At 42.0% G+C, this 6,000-nt stretch overlaps 1 protein-coding gene across 2 annotated transcripts in view; it reads right to left on the reverse strand.

Moving 5' to 3' along the window:
• The window catches only part of Sfmbt1 (Scm like with four mbt domains 1), a 109,465-nt gene that overhangs the window by 101,803 nt on the left and 1,662 nt on the right, over positions 1-6,000 (reverse strand). The window contains exon 1 of one of the 2 annotated variants that reach the window (XM_008851817.3): positions 5,882-5,994. The exons of the other annotated variant lie outside the window; for it this stretch is intronic. The gene's annotated coding sequence lies outside the window, so the exon portion shown is untranslated. Of the gene's footprint in view, positions 1-5,881; positions 5,995-6,000 lie in introns of those variants that run through there. 2 annotated transcript variants of the gene reach the window in all.

The raw sequence follows: 6,000 nt of genomic DNA on the forward strand, positions 1-6,000 counted from the left end.
CTTTTTTAACATGAGACATCTCTCTAATAATTTCTTAAAAGCTAAAATTAGTTTTTTAAATTAGCTGATTCTAGTTTATAAACTGCATTTCCAAAATATCTGACTATAATCTAGAAGTATCACGGAATAGGATAATGGAAGCAGCACTAGGAAGGTAGAGGCAGGTGGATCTCTCTTGAGTTCCAGGCCAGCCTGGTCTATATAGCAAGTTCCAGGCCAGCTAGGGATACAGGGAGAACCTGTCTCAAAAAGACCGAAGAAAAAAAGGGTGGGGGGCTTGCTTCGCTTGTGTAAGGTCCTGGATCTGATCCCCAGCACAAGAAAAAGGGGGAAAAAAAAGATTCCTGAAGGTCAAAGCTGTATAACACGTTGTAGGCCAGCCTAGACAGGGAGACCCTGTCTCAAAAAAAAGACCAAAAAAAAAAAAAAAAAGTTTACATCTCTTTTAATAGCATATAAGTATATAATTTTCATGACTAATTTGGCAATTTTTACTTAATAATATATTTCATTGCTTTTTTTTTTGGTCTTTTTGAGGCAGGGTCTCCCTGTAGCCCCAGCTGTCCTGGAACTCACTATGTAGACCAGGCTGGCCTTGAACTCAAGAGATTCGCCTGCCTCTGCCTCCTGAGTGCTGGGATTAGAGGCATGCGTCACCACACCAGGCCCTCCATTGCATTTTTATGGTTATAAATATGTGTCTCATTGAGATAGGGAAATCATGGGACATGAAAAGGGATAGAAGTCCCTCATCCAGGAGTCCAGTTAAGCCCTCTCACCAAATGAGAAGTCCAGCATAATTAAAAACATTTGTTGTAGGTCAGGCATGTTGGTACATGCCTTCAATCCTAGTAGAGCAGAGGCAGGCAGATCTCTGTGAGATCAAGGCCAATCTGGTCTACATAAAAACCCCAGCCACAGGGCATGGTGGCACACGCCTTTAATCCCAGCACTTGGGACGCAGGGGCAGGTGGATCTCTGTGAGTTCAAGGCCAGCCTGGTCTACATAGCGAGTCCCAGGACAGCTGGGGCTACAGGGAGACCCTGTCTCAAAAAAGACAATAAATAAATAAATAAGTAAATAGATAGATAAATAATAAATAAATAAATAAATAAATAAATAAATAAAACTTTGTAAGTTCTCTGCAGAACTGAGTATCTTTCTAGCTTGACAGTATTTTAAAGCTGGGAGTGGTGGCACATGCCTTTAATCCCCAGCACTTGGGAGGCAGAGGCAGGTAGATCTTTGTGAGTTCGAGGCCAGCCTGGTCTACATCGTGAGTTCCAGGACAGCTGGGGCTACAAGGAAACCCTGTCTCAAAAAGACAAAAACTAACAAACAAACAAACAACAACAAAAAAAAAACCCCAGCCATCTGGGGCTACAGGGTGAACCTGTCTCAAAAAAAAATTGTTTTTATTTACTTTTTTTTTGCTGCTATGGGGCTAAAGAGATGTCTCAGTGGTGAATAGCACCTACAGGGCTGCTAACAACTACCCGTAACTACAGTTCCAGTGGATCCTACACCCTCTTCTGACCTCCACAAGTGGGCATTGCACACATAACTCCGGAACTCCAGTTCCAGGGGATGCAACGCCCTCTTCTGGCCTCCACAGACATTACATGTGAGGCACTGAAAGCATAGAAGCAAAATAAAATAAATTTTTTAAAAAGTTCAAGGTCACGGGCTGGCAAGATGGCTCAACAGGTAAAGCACTTGCCACAAAAGCCTGACAATCTAAGTTCCAGCCTTGGAACCCATGTAAAGGTGGAAGGAGAGAATCTACTCCACAAAGTTGTCCTCTGACCTCCACACATGTGCCCTCCCACACACATGATATTTTTTAAACAGCCATTGTTTTGGAACATAAGAGATTATAAACAATTCAAAGTACCCTCCGCCTTGATTCAACAATTAAAATTCAGCAGGGTGTGGTGGCACATGCCTTTTGTCCCAGCACTTGGGAAGCAGAGGCAGGCAGACCTCTGTGAGATCAAGGCCAGCCTGGTCTACATAGCTAGTTCCAGGCCAGTTGGGGCTACAGTGAGAAAGCAAATAAGCAAACAAAAAACACTGCAGTAAAGTCATATATTTCTTTTAATAATGTGTTTCTGTTCTTACTGTTACTCCCACTTTTGAATAGTTTAAGTATGAATATGCAACAACCTGACCACATCCTTTCCATCTGATCATTTTCCAGTGGGGCTAGTAGCACTTGAAGAAAAGTAGCAGCTTATCCAAACCCCACTCCCTAAAGTCTCATGGTTTAAAATCTCCCAGGTAACCAAAATCCCCAGATATTTGCATCCAATTTAACAACTACATACATATTGTTTTCAAATACAAAAACACCCTAGTTAGACAAAAATGTTATTCACTGACAGAAAAATATCCTGTTATAACAAATCTGTACTATTTACTGGTTACATGTCCTTTTAACCTCACTGAAATTCTAAAGTACTGGTTATCAGCAAAATAATACCATAAAATAAAGTCCGGGAAATTTAAAAAAAAAAAAAAAAGAAAAGCTTAGTATAACAATATTTAGCACTTAAAACACCTCTATAATGATCTTCTGTTTTGCATATTTTTGCTCAATTTATATTTTTTTATTTTATGTGTATGCATGTATTGCCTGCATGTAGATAAGTGTACCAGTGTTATGCAATGCCCGCAGAGGTCAGAGAGGCTGTTGGATTCCCTGGAACTGGAGTTATGGACAGTTGTTAGCTGCCATGTGGGTGCTGGGATTCAAACCCGGGTCTTCTGCAAGAACAGTGTTCTTAACCGCTGAACCATCTCTCCAGCCCCTATTCTTCTCATTTAATGTGAACATAACCTGAAGCCGTAATAGAAAAGGTAGTGGTGTTTGGACAGTTCATCTTTTCCAAAGACTTCAAAGTCAAATGACATTGCTACCACACCACCTTTCTAAAGCTAAGCCCAGTCTAGTTTATCACTGTGAAAGCAAAGGCACCCTACAAACACAGTAAGATTGCAGCTAGGCAAAGGTTTTGGTTTTGGGTTGTTGCTTGATGTGGTTTGGTAGGGGTTTGGTTTTGCAGTTTTTGTCTCATGTAGCCCAAGCTGTCCTCAAACTCACTCCGAGGATAATTTTGATTTCCTGATCCTTCTGTCTCTACTACCCAAGTTCTGGGATTACAGATCAGTGTCATCAAGTCCTACTGGTAATGTATTATTTTTATGTTTATTTACTTAATTTGGGGGGGTACATGTTTGCATACAAGTGGGCATATACACAGCAAAGCATTTTTTAAGTGAAAAAAACTCAAGAGTTTCCAAAAAAATAAATATTAAAAGGAGGAAGTCTTCTTTTGTGTGTATTTTTGGCTTATCATTTTGTATGCCTTCAGTCTCATCTCTTTAAGATTGAGCATGTTTTACAATGGAAAACCAAGAATTCTAAAAACAGCCTCAGAAAAATAAAACCATGGTTCAACAACAGCTAAGTCATCAAGTACGCTAGTAGTTCATGAGACTGTGAACTTTGAGTGGAATGATCAAATCCTAATTAGTTGTTGGCCTACGCATTGGCTGGTTAGTCAGAGAAAGAATTATTCAGAGAAATCATTCACCAAAGAAAACCTTTGAACTTTGAAGCATTTTCCACATACATCTCTAATACACACATTAAACCATTCCCACTTTATCTCACAGAGATGTTCTTGCAGTAAAAAACACAGGCCTTTGTACGAAGCCAACAAGAGACTTAGAACATCTCTCCTTTAGCAGTAGGAGGGCACAGGGATACATTAAAGCATATTTGAGAGGCATAAATTGTTGCAGCACCTGCTACCAGTCGATATTTAAAAATCAACTTCCTAGATAGGGTTCGAGCATAAAAAGGGATCTTAATCATACTGAAAGGCTAAAAAATTGCACCTGACATAATTTTTATGTACCCTTTGGTTTTGCTTTTATACAGTTTTAATGGTTTGATAAACCAAGTGTATATCCTACATATATAAATCAAGTTAACTGCTGTCATTTAAAAGATCATTAAAGCTTTATACCTGTATTCTTAATTCACTGGACTTTAAAAGAATCAATTTTCATTTAATTTTCTCCACAAATTCTAAGCTTTAAGGAACTAATTCATCTACTGGCACCTTTAACTCTAACTTGCTGAGAAAGTTCATGAGTCTTCCTTCAAACCTACTCTCTACAAATATATCTGTATTCCAAAATGGAGGAGGGAGGTAATAGAATCCTGTGACTGTGAATACAGAGACTCCCAAGAACCACAGATCCCAACACACAAGTGCTTTAGCTAAAAATGGCCTTCTGATCACAAAGCTCATAGGTCGTAATTGTAAGCTATTCTAGGTACTGAAAAACCCTAAAAATTATAAAAGCACAACATCATGGTTAAAATGACCATAACTCCAAGTTTACATACCTGCTGTCCTTCAGTTTCATTATTAATACTGCCTCCCTTTTCCTGTTCTAAAAGGTCCTACTTTGTGGCAAAATTTATCAGTGGTGCTAGAAGTCAGACTTGTTGGTGGCTGCCTTGAGAGGGCAAGTGTTTACTGAATGGGAGGAACCCAAGGAATCCCTTTGGAGGCCTGAAAATGTTCTATATATCATGATGTGGTTTGTGGTTATGGGGGCATATACATATGGAAAACACCACTGAACTGTATGTACTCTTAGAGATCTTACTGTAAGTCATACTTCAATTTTTAAAATATTTTATTTTTTTATTTTATTTGTATGAGTGTATTGCCTGCATGTGTGTAAGTGCACCCACGTCGTGTAATACCCAAGGAATCAAAAGAGGGCATTGGATTCCCCTGGAAATGGAGTTATGGGAGGTTGTTAGCCACCATGTGAGTGCTGTGACTCGAACTTGGGTCCTCTGCAAGAACAGCCAGGGCTCTTAACCGCTGAGCCATCTCTCCAGCTTCAATTTTTAAGAAATATCTAATTTCTTAAGTAGACTTAAATGTCTGTGTTCAAATAAAGTTCACAAAATTATCCTGGATACAACTAACAAGATGGTTTCCCCAACTGTATTTTTGTAGAGATGGCACGTTGCATCTTTCGAAGCACTTAAAAAAAAAAAAAAAAACTCTTCATGTTAGTAAGTCTCCGAAGTTTAGAACCAAAAAGGGAGAGAAGGGTGATCTATTCATCCTAGTTTTGTCAATAAGGAAAATCAAATGTACACTGGGTAAGAAACCTGCCCCAAGATAAGGCGGCTTGGCAGTCAGTGGCAACGGTAATAACATAACAGTCGCCTGATCTCAGGCCACTCCAGTTTCCACAGAGCCGTTACTTTCCTGACACTGCAAACAAATCTGAACTCTGAATCTACCTGTGGCCTACAAGGATTCACCACCCGCCACCAGCTCACCGAACACACTCATGTTCTTCCATCCCCCTCGAGAAAGCTGGCGGCTAGTCAACAGTTGCACGCTCAGGCGTTTTGCTTCAGATGCAATAAAGTTAAGCCTGACATCTTAAAATCCGGCATCACAAGGCAGACGCAGACACCGGCAAAACCCATCTGACTTCCTTTCCCATCTCTCCGATGCTTCCCGGACCCCAACATCACCTGGGGCCATTATCCTCAACTACTCGGAGGGACTCGCGGGCCACAGCCCCCTCCGAGTAACTTGTGCCCGGCGCGTGCCACCCCCTCCCGGCGCACCGCTGCAGAGGTGACCGGCGCTTGACAGCTCAGTTCCAGACCCCACGCGAACAGCTGACGTTCTGCAGGAAAAAACTTAAACACTCGCTATCTCCTCTCCGCGCAGAGCAGGCCTTGCTTCTCCTCACTCTCCGCTCGCCCTCCAGCTTCCCCCGCAGCGTGCCAAACCAGACTTGGGAAGAGAAATCGAAACGCTCACGGACCTGTCGAGTGGGACGCTGACCCGCTCGGAGCCGGGGATCGGGCGGCGGCGGCGGCGGCCCTCGAGTGGCAGCGCCGGGGAGGCCGGAGCCACCGGTTGCGGCGGCCGCGGCACGCTCGG

This window comes from Nannospalax galili, unplaced genomic scaffold, assembly GCF_000622305.1.
Source record: "Nannospalax galili isolate Female #2095 unplaced genomic scaffold, S.galili_v1.0 scaffold485, whole genome shotgun sequence".
In the NCBI taxonomy this organism is placed as follows: Eukaryota; Metazoa; Chordata; class Mammalia; order Rodentia; family Spalacidae; genus Nannospalax; species Nannospalax galili.